The sequence below is a fragment of the Protopterus annectens genome, chromosome 2.part0, assembly GCF_019279795.1.
Source record: "Protopterus annectens isolate FY-2018-M chromosome 2.part0, PAN1.0, whole genome shotgun sequence".
NCBI lineage: Eukaryota > Metazoa > Chordata > Ceratodontiformes > Protopteridae > Protopterus > Protopterus annectens.
Genome location: NC_056728.1, coordinates 413,468,459 through 413,483,177, shown reverse-complemented (window position 1 = coordinate 413,483,177; position 14,719 = coordinate 413,468,459). Strand labels below are relative to the sequence as shown.

The 14,719-nt window shown below is 43.6% G+C and overlaps 1 protein-coding gene across 2 annotated transcripts in view; it reads right to left on the bottom strand.

Annotated features, from left to right (window-relative positions):
- Positions 1-14,719, bottom strand: part of NMRK1 (nicotinamide riboside kinase 1) — a 785,964-nt gene that overhangs the window by 79,758 nt on the left and 691,487 nt on the right. The window lies entirely within an intron of this gene.

The following is a 14,719-nucleotide window of genomic DNA, read 5'->3' as shown; positions in this document are numbered from 1 at the left end:
GCGTGCTCATCTCTCTCAGTGAGAGGGTGGGGTGCACTCACCATGCTAGAATGCATTGTGAAGACAGGAGAAATTAAAGTACAGTCATGTAAAATCTTACCATAACAGCAGATGTCATCTCTTCATTGTTGCAATATTCTTCACCATAGGGATCTCCTGCCAAGGATAGCCCAACAGTCAGCCAGTATACCAAAGCCTTTAGATCTTGTACATGCCATATGTCACATGTATGCAGCCTGATAAGGATGTAGGGCATAAAGGTGATGTATGGATGCAGTTACCCAGAACTGAGTTGCCCCAGTACAGAATTGTCTCCATAGGACAAAAGAGGCTATGCATATCCAGAAGGGGAAAATGTACATGAAACTAGAGACCTTTGGCCAGGAGGGAAACCAAAACAAAGCTCAAAAGAAAAAAGGGGGTGGAGGGAGGGAGTTAATACTGTAACAGATAAAAGAAGGACATCTACTGTTATGAAAAGATTTTACACAACTGTACTATGTCCTTCTATATCCCTGTTATAGTATTCTTCACCTTACAGAGAGTACACAAACTCAAGAAAAGGATAGGGAAGTGGAAGGCTGGGAACAGTCCTCTACAAACCCATGCAGAATGGCTCTAGCAAAACCTGCTCTGGCCCTACAAACAATACCCAGTTTATAATGCTTAGCAAAGATATGCATTGAAGACCAAATAGCAGTTTCAATGTGAAGGATTGGTGTCCAGCTCCTTGAAGAAAGCACCTGAAGAGGCAACAGTCCTAGCAGAGTGAGCTCTAATGGACATAGACAGACATTTATCATGAAAAGAACTGTGATGATGTGAAGCAGTGCTTCCTATGCCAAAGAGAGAGAGACGGACAGTGCATGTGTAACATATGCCAGCATAGCTAGCTAGAGTTTTATGTCATTTGTATATGAAAGTGATTTGTACAAATGCTTGTGTTAAAAATGTATTTGTAAAGCTGCTTGTCTTAAAAATGTATCAACAGTGGTCACTGCTGGACAGAAAAAAAATATACATTTATATCAGTTACTGTTGTAACCGAGGAAATGTTTATATGCTAACAGAGGATGCTGGGAGTGAAGGGGTTACGCTCAGCTCAGCTTGCCTTAAGAAAATATCCAGAAATTAAATGACTTGGTTTTGGCTGTAAAGATTTTATCTCACTTTTATCTCACAGGCGCTAGAGACGCAATGTCTGGGAAAAGACTGGGCTCTTATTGCCTTTAGTGGTGGACTAATTGCTACCAGAGAATGGCTGTTTAGCCTCTTCAGGAAGGGTGAAAGAGTTGGGATTGTTTTAGTGTCTTCGGATTCTGGAAGAATCATCAGCAAAATCCTACATGTGTATTGAGACACATCTGTGCTAGATCCCGGTTCAGTTTCTAATCATGGGGGCTAGTGTAAGAACCACAGAATCAGGTGACCAGATGTGATGTCATTCTATAGCCAGCACTGAAATTATTTTAGATCTCAGTGAAAGATGTGATAAGGGCACAGCACTCTTTCTTGGACCTGACAATAAGACCAATCACCCACTTCATTTTGCCTTGTTTTTGTAAGTAACTTAACTAGGGAACAGTAATTTTCACTCAGTTAAAAAAATAGTGAAATTAACTAAAAGTATTGTTTTTCTGTTGCTGTCTGATTCTTTCCATCTGTGTTATTTTTTATATTTCCTGTGAATTGAAATTCTAGGGTTTATTGTAATTAGATCTTCAGTATTTTCATGTTTTCTATTTTATTACTTATTATTAAATACATATATACCTTTTATTATGGCTGGCCTTTTAGAAAATAGTTTTTAACCTCTGAGAGTAATTTCATTTATTTGGTGGCACTGTGGGCTTCATGGTCCTGAAAGTCTTGCTGCTTTGGTTAATACTACCATTTGTATTATTTTTACTAGGTGTAATTGGGTACCCTGGTAAGAGCCTTAAAGTAGGTGGCTGGTGGCTGTGACTCTACCTTATAGGCTGGGTAGAGGTGGCATAGCGGATAAATCTGTGCCAGCCTTTCCCATTGTGTGTGTGTGTGTGTGTGTGTGTGTGTGTGTGTGTGTGTGTGTGTGTGTGTGTGTGTGCGCGCGCGCGTGTGCGTGTGGGAAAATCAAATCTCAAAGAGTGTGTGTCAGCTACTTGGAAGAGGGACACAGAGCACTGATTTCTGCAGAGAGAAAGGTGAAGTCCTATTTGGGGCCTGGAGAGGAAACCCAACCCCAAGATGGGAGTGCGCTCCCTGTGTGTCCTTAAGGAAATTGTGATTGGTGCAGACAGCTGCATCTGGAAATACCATGTGTATCCATTTTTGTTCTAAGTGAATGTCCCCCACCAGTGTCAGTGGTGAGGACTGAGGGTCCTTCATTACTGGCCCAGAGGAGGGATGTCACATATTGGTGACAGTGGTGGGATAGTAATTGAACTTTTGTAGCCTGTAAGCAGTTGCCACTAAAGGTGTGTATACTCTCACCAGCCACAAGGTAAACATACTGAGTTTCATTTTTCACAACAGGCTTATTTATTTTTATTAGTCTACTTTAGTCAGAGAAAGCAGGCAAAGATGTCAGTAAAGGATTATGGCAAGCTGACAGTGAACCAGATGGCTAAGGTGTGCAAATCCAAAGGATTGGTGCATGCCAACCTGAATAAAGAGGAAATGATTTCAGTCTTAATCGCAACTGCAGCACAAACCAGCAACCAGCAGGGCAACCAGTCTGGCAATGGGGATGCGCAGCCTTCAGAAACAAGACAGTTCACCTTTTCCTCAGAAGATTTAAAAACTTGTCTGAAGTTAAAGAGACCTGAATTGGGGGCCAAATGTTTGGAATTAGAATCAGCAAAGAAACTGTGGCATTTGGAGGCTGAACAAAATGAGAAACTATGGTGTTTCGAGGCTGAAGAAAATGAGAGACTGTGGCATTTGGAGACTGAAGAAAATTAAAAATAGTGTCAGCATGAGAGGGAAATGCTGACTCTTCAACAGGAATATGTAGATTATGGGGAAGGGAATAACCAAATCCCAGAAGCAACAAAGGTCAGTAAATTTCTTCCACAGTCTAAAAAAGTGATAATTTGATGGTTTTATTCATATATTTGAAAGAGTAAGTAGACAATGTAATCTTGACCAAGGGCACAGGGTATGGTTCCTAATCCCCTTACGTCATGCTAAAGCTGTAACTGCTGTTTCTAAATTGTCTGATATTGATTGTTTAAATTATGACAAGGTTAAACAATGTTTATTGGAATGTTTTAAGTTAACACCTGCAGCTTACAGAAAAAAAGTTTTGTAAGCATAGACGGAAGGCAGATGAAAGTGTATGTGATTACATTGCTGAGCTAAGCACTTATTTTCATAGGTTGGTCAGTAGGTGTCAGATCACCACTTTTGAAAGCTTGCAGGCATTTTGGTAAGGGAACAAACCCTAAGCATTTTGCCTGAGGACATAAGAATCTGGTTGGTAGACTGAGAGTGCAATTCTGCAGATAAGCTCAGGAGAAAAGGATATCTACTTGGCAAGCAGGGCACCACTGCACATGAAGGGGATACTCGGTGCTGCACATGGATATAAGGGAACCCATGATGGGCAGCAAAAACCACCCCAACAGCGTTCACCCATAACAGGGGCAGCTACTAGTTCAGGTACACAGCCAGGATCAAGGTTTAGATGTTTTAAATGTACCCAGAGGAGCCATGTAGCATATAAATATTCACTGAAGCAAGGTAGGGAACAAAAGGCGAGGGAGCCAGCAAGTGGGAATAACAGCATGACAGTGGTAAGTTGTCTGGAGACAACAGGGGTACCAAACTATTACCAGAGTTTATATCCTATCCTACTGGATGGAAAACAGGCCACTGTTAAGAGAGACACAGCCTCTGACATAACAATTGAGAAGCCTGCAGTGGATAAAGAGTAGCGGTACTTGCTTGGGGAGTCCACTCATGTCACAGCTTTAGGAGGGATCCCATTCCAAATACTTTTGGCCAGGGTTCACCTTGACTGGGAGGGTGGAAAAGGAAGCAAGCAAGTAGGTGTGTTTGAGCATATCCCTTCAGATGCCTTAATAGGGAATGATTTTGATAATGCAGTAACTTGTGTGCATGTAGTTACACACAGGCCTGGTGACAGGCATGTGGGTCTGGTAGCCTGGGGAGACTCAGACAAGCCCCACACCTGAAGCTGGGACTGGTAATGTGGCTGTTTCAGGGGAGGGGACTACCCTGCAGAAGTGAGCCTGATGGTAAGCCACAGCTGCTGATAGGTACTGATGTTCCCTTACATAGAGTGACTGCAAGGGCAGAGTTGAGTGGTGAGGCACCGTTGTCAGAAGATACCAGACTTCCTGCGGAAGGGGAGCTGGGAAGGGTCACAAAGTTAGAGTTGAGACAGGCTATGCTCTAGGACCCTACATTACGAGGCTTGAGGGAGGCAGCTAAGGAGGCAACTGATTCTCAAGGAAAAAAGGAGTCTGTATACTGAATCAGAGGGTTACTGTACTGAGAGTGGACCCCTGAGGGAGAACTAGAGGGTGAGGTAATACAACAGTTGGGTAGTGCTCAGATTCTACCACCTGGCACTTCTAGCCATAGCCTATGACATTCCTTTTGCAGGTCAAATGGGCATAAAGCATACCAAGAGACGTATTGTGTAGAACTTTTATTGGCCTGGGATTGCAAGGCATGTAACAGTGTACTGTAGGACCCCTGAGGGAGGGCTAGAGGGTGAGGTAATACAGGAGTTGGTAGTGCCCAGAGCCTACCATCTGGAGCTTCTAGCCATAGCCCATCACATTCCTTTTGGAAGTTATATGGGCATAAAGTATACCAGGAGATGTATTATATAGAACTTTTATTAGTCTTGGATTGCAAGGGTTGTAATGGAGTACTGCAGAACCTGTGAGCAGTGCCAAATAGTAGGCAAGCCAGGAGACAAGGTCAACGCTTCTTTGATGCTTTTCCCTTTGACTGAGGAGCCATTTCAGATGGTAGCTATTGATATTGTAAGGCCTCTGAATACCCCATGTTCTGCAGGGAAGAAATATATCCTAGTGGTAGTAGATTATGCTACTAATTACCCTGATGCAGTGGCTCTGCCCTCCATTGACGCAGAGAAAGTGGCAAATGCTTTATTAGATATTTTCAGCAAGGTAGGTTTCCAGAGAGAAATACTGACTGACAGAGGTGCCAATTTCATGTCAGACTTGCTGGCTTGACTGTGGGAGCACTGTGGGGTGAAGCAAGTAAAGACCACCCCCAGACTAATGGTCCTGTGGAAAGGTTAAACTCTACACTAAAGACTATGCTAAGGGCATTTGCAGACCAGTTTAAGAGAAAATGGGACAAATATTTGCCCCATCCACTGTTTGCATACTGAAAGGTACCCCAGGAATCCACAGATTTTTCACCCTTTGAATTACTGTATGGGCATAAGGTGCGAAGGCCCTTGTATTTGTTTTGTGATGAGTGGGAGGGTGAGTGTGAATCCCAGAAGGAGTCTGTTGTGACATATGTCCTAAACCTCAAGACAAAGAATATCAACTGCAGGCAGCTTGGGAAGGACCCTTCAAAGTGGTAAGGAAGGTCAGTGATGTTAACTACATGGAAGAACTGCTGGGCAGCAGGCAGGGGCACAAACTGCAACATGTTAACATGATGAAGCCTTACCACGATAGGGAGACCCTTGTGGTGAGTATTCGCAGTGGGTGGGAGGTGGAGTCTGAGGGTGATCTGATGACTGATCTCCTCAGTGAGGCTCAGAATGACACCTCAGTGTAAGGGGTAGCAATGTCCCACTGGCTATCCCCTACCCAGTTTCAAGAAATCTGAGCAGTGTTACAGAAGTTTGGGGACATATTCACTGGGAAACCTGTGTGCACTCATCTAGTGCAGCACGGTAGTGGGGTCAGCAATGTCAATGCAGATGGGATTCCAAGACAGGGAATGGGCTAATGTATTCCCAGACAGGATCATTTCTCTCATGCAACGTTTCTCCAGGGTCACTTCAAAAACTAGCTTAGTATTCAAAGGGGGGAGAGATGTGATGATGTGAGGTAGTGCCAGCTATGCCAGAGACAGAAGGGCAGTATATGTGTAACACTGGCCAGCACAGCTAGCTGGAGTTTTGTAAAGAATTTTATGACATCTATATACTAAATTGATTTGTACAGATGCTTGTGCTAAAAATGTATTTGGAAAGCTACTTGTGTTAAAAATGTATCAAAAATGGGTCCTGCTGGACAGAAAAGAAATATACATTTATATCAGACTGTACTGTTATTATTGAGGAAATGCATATATGACAACAGAGGATGCTGGAAGAGAAAGGGTTAAGCTCAATTTAGCTAACCTTACGAAAAATAGCCAGAAATTAAATGATTTGGTTTAGGCCATATAGATTTTATCTCACAGGCGTGAATGCAGCCAGAGATGCAATGTCTGGGAAAGGCCTGGGCTCTTACCATCCTAAGTGGTGAACTAATTGCTACCCTGGGGTGCCAGGGAATGGCTGGTTAGTCTCTTCAGGATGGATGAAAGGGTTGGAATTGTTTTACTGTCTACAGATGCTGGAAGAAGCATCCGTAAAATCCTAGGTGTGTATTGTGACATATCTGTGTTAGATTCCGGTTCAGCTTCCAGTCAGGGGGGTAGTGTGGGAACCACAGAATTAGGTGACCACATGTGATGTCATTTTATATCTAACACTGAAATTATTTTAGATAATAGTGAGAGATGTGCTAGGGGCACTCAGTACTCTGTCTTGGACTTGACAACAAGACCACTTACCCACTTCATCTTGCTGTGCTTTTGTAAGTAACTTAACTTGGGAACAGTAATTTTTCAGTCAGTTAGGAAAATAGTGATATTAGCTAAAAATTATTGTTTTTCTGTATCTGTATGAGTCTTTCCATCTGTGTTATTTTTTATATTTCCTGTGAATTGAAACTCTGGTGTTTATTGTAAAATGATCATCAGTATTTTCTATTTTATTATTTATTATTAAATATATCTATGCCTTCCATTGGGGCTGGTCTTTTAGAAAATAGTTTAACCTTTGACAGTAATTGCATTTATTTGGTGCCACCATGAGCTTCATGCTCCTGAAAGTCTTGCTACTTGGTGAATACTACCATTTGTATAAGTATTAATTTTACTAGGAGTAATTGGGTACCCTGGTAAGAACTTTAAAGTAGCTGGCTTGTGGCAGTGAATCTACCTTATACTCTGGGTAGAGGTGGTATAGCAGGTAAATCTATGCCAGTGTTTACCAGGTGTGTGTGTGTGTGTGTGTGTGTGTGCGTGTGTGTGTGTGTGTGTGTGTGTTTGTGTGTGTGTGTGTGTGTGTGAAAACCAAATCTCAAAGAGTGTGTGCACATCTACTTGTACCACGGATATGGAGCACTGATTTCTGCAGAGAGAAAGGTTAAGTCTTATTTGGGGCCTGGAGAGGAAAACCCAGCCCCAGGATGGGAATGTGTTTCCTGTGTGCTCTTAAGAGAAATTGTGCTTGGTGCAGAAGTTCTAAGTTAACATCCCCCACTGGTGTCAGTGGTGAGGATTAAGGCTCCTTGATTACTGGCCCAGCGGAGGAATGTCACAAGAATAATAAAAGGAAATGGTCTTCGATATCCAGGAGAAGATGGTTTCTTTACGGCCCTCCGAGATTATCAACTGCGGTTCTCCCACAATGTCCAGAGCAGATGCCTGCAAAGCTTCAGTGTTATTTGAAAGGAAGGATCCATGCTGGCTGCGAGTGGGATCATAGCAGAGGAATCTGGTGTAGACACTGGATAGCCTACAGAGGTACCACACACTTCTAGAGAAACGTCTGGTGGAGGCTGGACAGCCAAAGAAACTGTCCAATATTTCTTGGCCTTCTCCCTTCTTGATGGTACTTCAGATTTAGAAGATTCCACCATGCTCTACCTTGGGCTAACAGTTTAAGCCTCTGGTTCTTGATGGTCAGGGAAGGCAAATGGCTTCTAAGAGACACAGACACAAACACTTTACAAATGTTACAAGATGTATGGTCATGGGAAGTACCAAGACAAAAAAAGCACTATTTGTGATGATCCTTATGTGGAATCTGCCTCCCACACTGACATTTTCCCTTCCTGCATGACATGAACACCAGGTAACAAAAAGAGGACAAGACCAAAAAGTCCCCAACGGGGCACATACCTTACAGCTAGGTATTTAGCACAGTAAAAGGGTGTTCAGACCTCAGACCGGTGGCAAAGAAATTCTTTGTAACTGTGTCCATACATCACTTTAATGCCCTATGTCCTGAAGTGGTAGCATACATGTGATGTACAGTGCATACAAGATCTAAAGGCTATGGTATACGAACTGCATTTTGGTCTGTCCATGGTAGGAGATCCCTATGAAGAAGAATACTGCAACAGTGATATAAAGGGACAGCTATAGGAATCATATTCTTAAAGACTTCCTCTTTGGGAAAAGGGGAGGGCACTGTATTGCTACTGGAAAGAAAGTGTGAATTAGAGAGGCCACATGGAAAGCAGCTTTTTTGTGGTGGGGAAACTCTGGTGCTAGTAAGAAAAATGTAGCCATACACATATTTGGTTGATTTTATATATATCACACACACACACACACACACACACACACACACACACACACACACACACACACACACACACACACACATACACACACACACACACATCTGCGTCATAACTGACGGAAAAAAAAAATTGATGTCCTGTCCTTACAGAAATTAAGTTATGGTATGTAACACAGTGCAACTAAAAAGGATGTAATCAAGGAACAGAATTTCCTGAACACCAATCTAGTGCTCTTCATTAGTGTGACCGCCATAGCCAGAGGTACCGACAGTTAAGGCTGCACTCTCAGCTGCTTGCATTAAGGTAAATTAAATGATACTGTGTCACCAGCTAGGATTACTATCCCAACATTTCTCCTTCAGAATTTTCTCCATGACCTTCATTGTAACCACTCTTAGGCCACCTGGCCTTAAGTTCCTTGAATTTTACCTGCCCCCTCCTTTTCTAGAAGGGAAAAATCTTGTGGTCTTCCAGTCTTCAGGCAGTTTTGTGATGGCTGGTGATTTCGTGAACATCACCATCACAGGAATCTACCAGCACGGAATCACAGGAGGTGGTTTCTCTGGTTCCTGTGTCTTAAAATCCCTTAATACAGCCAGTTATGTTAAAAGCTCCACCTTCTCTACTCTAGACCAGGTATCCTAGTCAAACTCCTTCCTAGCATGACACCCTACATTACCTCTGCCTGTTCTTGGTCTTCTGTGACACCTCTTTCATTCTTACTCACCTGTATATGTTTCCCTCTCTCCATTTTGCAGTACACCTGAAAAGCTTTTGTTTAATTTCTTGATCCATCCTGCCAGCTCTTTCTTGAATTCTACATCTACCCTTACCTGCTTTACTGCCCCTTTCTTGCCTCTTCCTAATGTATCTCATCCATCTCCCCATAGTCATTCCTCAACCGCTTGTATACCCTTAATTTTGTTGTAATCACTAGCTTCACTTTCTTATGTAACCATACTGGCCTTTGCTCCTTCTCCATCCCACTTTGCTGTTTCTTCAAACTTTTGTCCATAGTCTTAAATACTCTATCCCGGACTCATTCTTCCAAAATGCTCAATGTACCAATTTCCATCTGGCCATTTCCTTAACTAATCTTTGGCCATCTCAGCATAATCCAACTCTGTGAAGTAGTATTCTTCTCTAAGTCTATAGTACAGTATGAATGACTGTCTTGTTTATATCATACTGCAGGGAAAAGCATCACACAGCACTATAATGTAATGTTACAACACTACCACTAGCTGTCAGTAAAAGCGGCATATAATGTCCTGTAATAACAATACTGAATAATGATAAATGAAAAAAGAGAAAATGAAGCAGTTACAGGGGCAATGTTGCCATCTACATACTGATGCCTCATGTTTCCTGATGACAATACTTTCCTGACTGTGGCAGTTCCATGGCACAGAATGTTAAAACCCTGACTAAAACTCACATGATCCAGGTTCAACTAGTGGCCTAGAAAGATGAGAAATCAAGAGTGGGGTGTGCAGGGGTAATGGGGCTTGTGCATCTTTAACTCTCTCCAAGCAGGAGGGTATGGAAGTGTGCAGAGCACAAGAGCGCACCAGACATCAAGTCCTGTGGTGGAAACAGGAGGCTGATAAAGAAAGTGGTAGTAGTGATAAGGTGACAAGACTCAAGGGACTACATCATCCATGAGGTCATGTGACTCCCCCTGCAAAAAGCCACATGCATGCCCACCCTGCATGTCATTCCACTACTCTTAAGTTGAAGGGTAAGGCTATATGAAAAAAAAAAACATTTGTGGTGCCACTCCAGATGTGACTGAAAGCCTCAGCATAAGCTTTGCTCCCCCCCAGAAAGGAGGACTTTCCAAGAAAAGGGTCACACTAGGGGATTCCCATGTATGAAGATAAAGAGTACAAATATTAGTCCAGATAAAATCACTTTAGCTAGCAGATCTAGGAGACTCTCTCTCTCTCATCCCCTCCCTGTGGGAGGAATAAAGATGCCTTGCTGAAATTTCAGGTAGTTTATTCAGTTAAGTAGGTAGGTAGATGAAAGTTCTTGTTCTAATACATTATAGGTTCATAGGTGTGTACTAAGCTAATGGCCCTGGGGCCTTTACAAGCCTAGCCCACAGAAGTGCCCTGGCATTGTGCCACCCATCGTTAGTTCCCAGTGCCTCTATCAGGAAGAGCCACTGGAGTTATCCCGGGGGTGAACTTTCTATTTCCTATCCACTCATCAAGATTTCACTTGAAGAGGGGTAGTGAGGTGCTCTGCTTGACATGTATGGGAAGTCTATTCCAGAGCATGGGTAGTCTCTGGGTTATGAACCTGTCCCTCCAGCATGTTCTGTTGATTGTGGTAATGAGGTTGAGGTCTCTGGAGCTTGTGGTGTGGTGGGATTGGGATTTCTTCAGATGTATTATTTCTAACAGAGCTGGATCAGACATGGCTTTGCAAGTCAAGCAGAGATCGCCTCTTAGTAGACGATATGAAACAGAGAATAGCTGGAGTTTTTTTGAGTCTGTCCATGTAGGACATGTGTTTAAGGCCTAGGATCCTCTTTGTGAGGTACTTTTGTGGCTTCTCCGGCTGTTGCAGGTGTCTAGTGAGGTACATGCCAAATGGCGCTTCATACTCTACGATTGGTCTAATGAGGGAAGAGTAGAGAGAAATGATGACCTCCTTCTTCCTGGATGCAAAACTCTTGGTAATGAGATGTGCCACATAGAAAGACTTTCTGAACACAGTGGCAATGTGGTGGTCGAAGGATAGATTGCTGTCAACGTGTGTCCTCAGATCTCTTACAACACCTTCAGTGTTCAGTGGGCTCCCATTGATGTGGTAATTAGTGGGAACTGAGTTTTTCCCAAAGGAGATGATGACACATTTATTGGCATTAAGCTTAAGGCAATGGTTTTGACACCAGTCATTGGTCTCGGTGAGGCCTTTCTGTAGGTTGTCTGAATCACTTGCGGAGTTAATAATGGCTCCCAGCTTGCGGTCGTCTGCAAATTTGGTCAGCCAGAGTCCCTCTGTGTTGGCCAGGACTTCTGAGAAGTAGATGGCAAACAGGAGAGGACCCAGGACCAATCCCTGTGGGACTCCACTTGTGACTGGTCAGCAGTCTGACTTGGAGTCTGCTACTTTCACACTGTGGGTTTTATCTCTGAGACAATTTGCAACCCACCTAACGATATAGGGGTTGGTGCCTAGTTTGCTGAGTTTATCAATAATTCCTGAGTGAGGAATGGTATCAAAGGCCTTGGCCAGATCGAGGTAGGCTGTGTGAACTGCCTTACCTTCATCCACCGCTCTGGTGACTGACTCAAAGATGTCAACCAAGTTGAGCAGGCATGATCTACCTTTCACAAAACCAAATTGCATGGGATCTAGAGTTTGGAGATTCCCCATATCCTTGTTAATTAGGTCCATGATGATGCACTCCATAGCCTTACATATCTGACTCGTCAGGCTAATGGGGTGATAATTTCCAGGGTCTGTAGTTGCTCCTCCTTTATTGAGAGGGATGACTGTAGCAGTAGGGACAAAGCCTGAGGTGACGCTGTGAGTGAACAGAGCACACATATGTGGTGCCAGTTCACTTTGTAATTCATGTAGAGCACAGCCATATTGTTGGGTCCCAAGGAAGCTGAATTCTTGGCCTCAGACAATGCAGCTTTAACCTGTGCTGCAGTAATGTAGGGTGCCTGGAATCTTCCAGTATTGAGATTGGTCCTGTAAGGGGGGGAGAGAAGGGTAAAGGTGGCACTGAATTTGTCGGCCAATATGTTAGCAATATCTGCTGGCTCAGTATAGGAGGTACCATTGTGCAGTAACTCAGAGCAAATCTGGGTATTGCCATGGAGATTCTTAATATAACTATAGAAGGCTTTGTGGTTGTTTTTAGTGTCTGTTGCAATTCTGCTTCATAGCTGGCTATGGAGGTTTTGATCAGGGATCTCAACTTTATGTTGAGGCTAATAACGGAATTTTTCCAGTCTTGGGACTTCACCTTTTTCTGCAACAGTTTCTTCCTTCTGTTGTAGAGTTTATTAATGGCAGGGTACCACCAGACTGGCTTCAATTTTTTGGAGGAGAGCATCTTGGTTCTGCTGGGTATGGCTAGTTCCATGCATTTATGTACGTGTTTGTACAGTGCACTGGTGTATTATTTGGCAGTCATGCATCTATTTTCCATTGGCATGGGTGCCATGAAGTTAGCCACCTCTGTTTTTAGGAATCCAAAGTCAGCTTTGGAGAAGTTTTTCATGGTGGATACCTTTGTGGGGGGTGTGGGTGAGATGTGGATTTCTATGGTGATTAGCTTGTGGTCAGATCTACCCAGGGAGGAACTGACTATTGGTGTAGATCAACGGTTCCCCATGTTAGTAATAACCAGGTCAAAGATGTTGCTTCCTCTAATGGAGGTAAGAATGAGCTGGCCCAGGGCATTGAAATTGATGAATTCCAGGAAGTGTTGGGCCACTGCACTGGTGCATGACTATTTTTCCCAACTGATGGAGGGGTAGTTGAAGTCACCAAGTATGAGAGTGTTGGGATGGATCTTAATAGTTTCCTGGGTGCTTAAGAATGTGGAGTGAGAGTCTTGGGCCATGGTTGGGGACCTATAACAGGCTATGACCTGAATTACCATCTTACCCAATGTTAGTTTACCTGGAGTATCTCAGATGCGTTATGTTGGGCTACTAGTCTGGAGGTGTGCATATCCTTTACGAATATGGAGAAATCATCACTTTTGGAGCTTCGGTCCATGTTCTGGGGCTGAAAAGTGTGGAATGAGTTATAGCCTTGTAGCGCAGGGGTGATTTCTGCTGCTTTAAACCAGGTCTCCATTACAGCACAAGTGTCGATGTTCTCCATTTTGAGGAGTACTTCAAACGAGTGCATCTTGAGATTTAGACTTCTAGCACTGAGCAGCATGACCCTCAGATTGCATTTATTTATAGCTGTTAGGGTGGTAATTTGGTCTTTGGAACATCGCCTAAAAAAGGCACTATAGTAGTGGCAAGCACCTTAGCCAGTACCCGGAAACCCATGGGTGACAGATGCGGGCCATCTCTGACAAAGTATTGAGATACTATCAATCATGTCATCCCAAGCAAACAGATACTGGATCCCCTTAGGATGACACCAGAAACTTAGCCAATTGTTGAAGTCAATCATTTTCTATTTGTACTGTGATATAATTTTGGGCAATGGTAGGATGCTGCTCAGGGCTAGGGTCATACCTGCCTGGGCCACATAATCCGAGAGCTCCACCGTGTCTCTTTTCATGTAGTTCAGGGAGGTGCATTTCAGGTCATTCACACCGACATGGACAATGACAGAGTCATACTTGTACTTGTTGTGGAGTGACCTGAGTGCATGTATTATGTGTCGGATTCTGGCACGTGACCAACAGCTGACTGTTACCTTCTCCTTATTCAACCTAGTGAGTGGGACATCAGTGCCTCACTATTGAGTCACCTGCGATTATTGTACTGGGCAAGCTGTTTGCATTTGGGGATTAGGTTGAGGGGCACACTATGTAGGTGAGCTATGTGTCTTGTGGTTTGTGCTGTGTTGTGGTGGTCGAGTGCATTTCTGCCTTGGAGGGCTCTGCTGTTTGGGTAGATTTCTATTGAGAGCCTCTGCAAAGGTGGGTGTGTGGTTTGCGTATTTATGTGAAGGCTGTGATGGTGGGTGTTCTGGACGGCTATGTGTTCCATATGGTGTGGTGCAGGTGTTGACCTCCTCTTGACCAACTATTCCAGTCTTGGCTGGGGAGTGCATGGCTTCCAATTTGGAGGTATAGGCACATCTCTCACAAATCTGACTGTTGGGAGGTCAGAGGAGAGGGTTGTCTGTGTACATGAGGCAGTTGCTACACTGCCTCAGAATGCCCAAGTTCACTAGGTTAATAGGAGAAAGCACAGGAAACTGACCTTTAGACATGCCAGGAGGGATGGTCAGCATTATTAAGTACTGGAGCTGTTTTCTTATAGGACGTCTAGGGCTGATAGCACTTGTGTGCTACAATAAGACGTCTAGGGCTGACAGCACTTGTGTGCTACAATAATTGCTACAAAAAGCCCGATGAAGTGCTGGTGAATAAGCTAATTAAAGTGCAAGAGAGAAGAGAAAGTTGAAAGGGA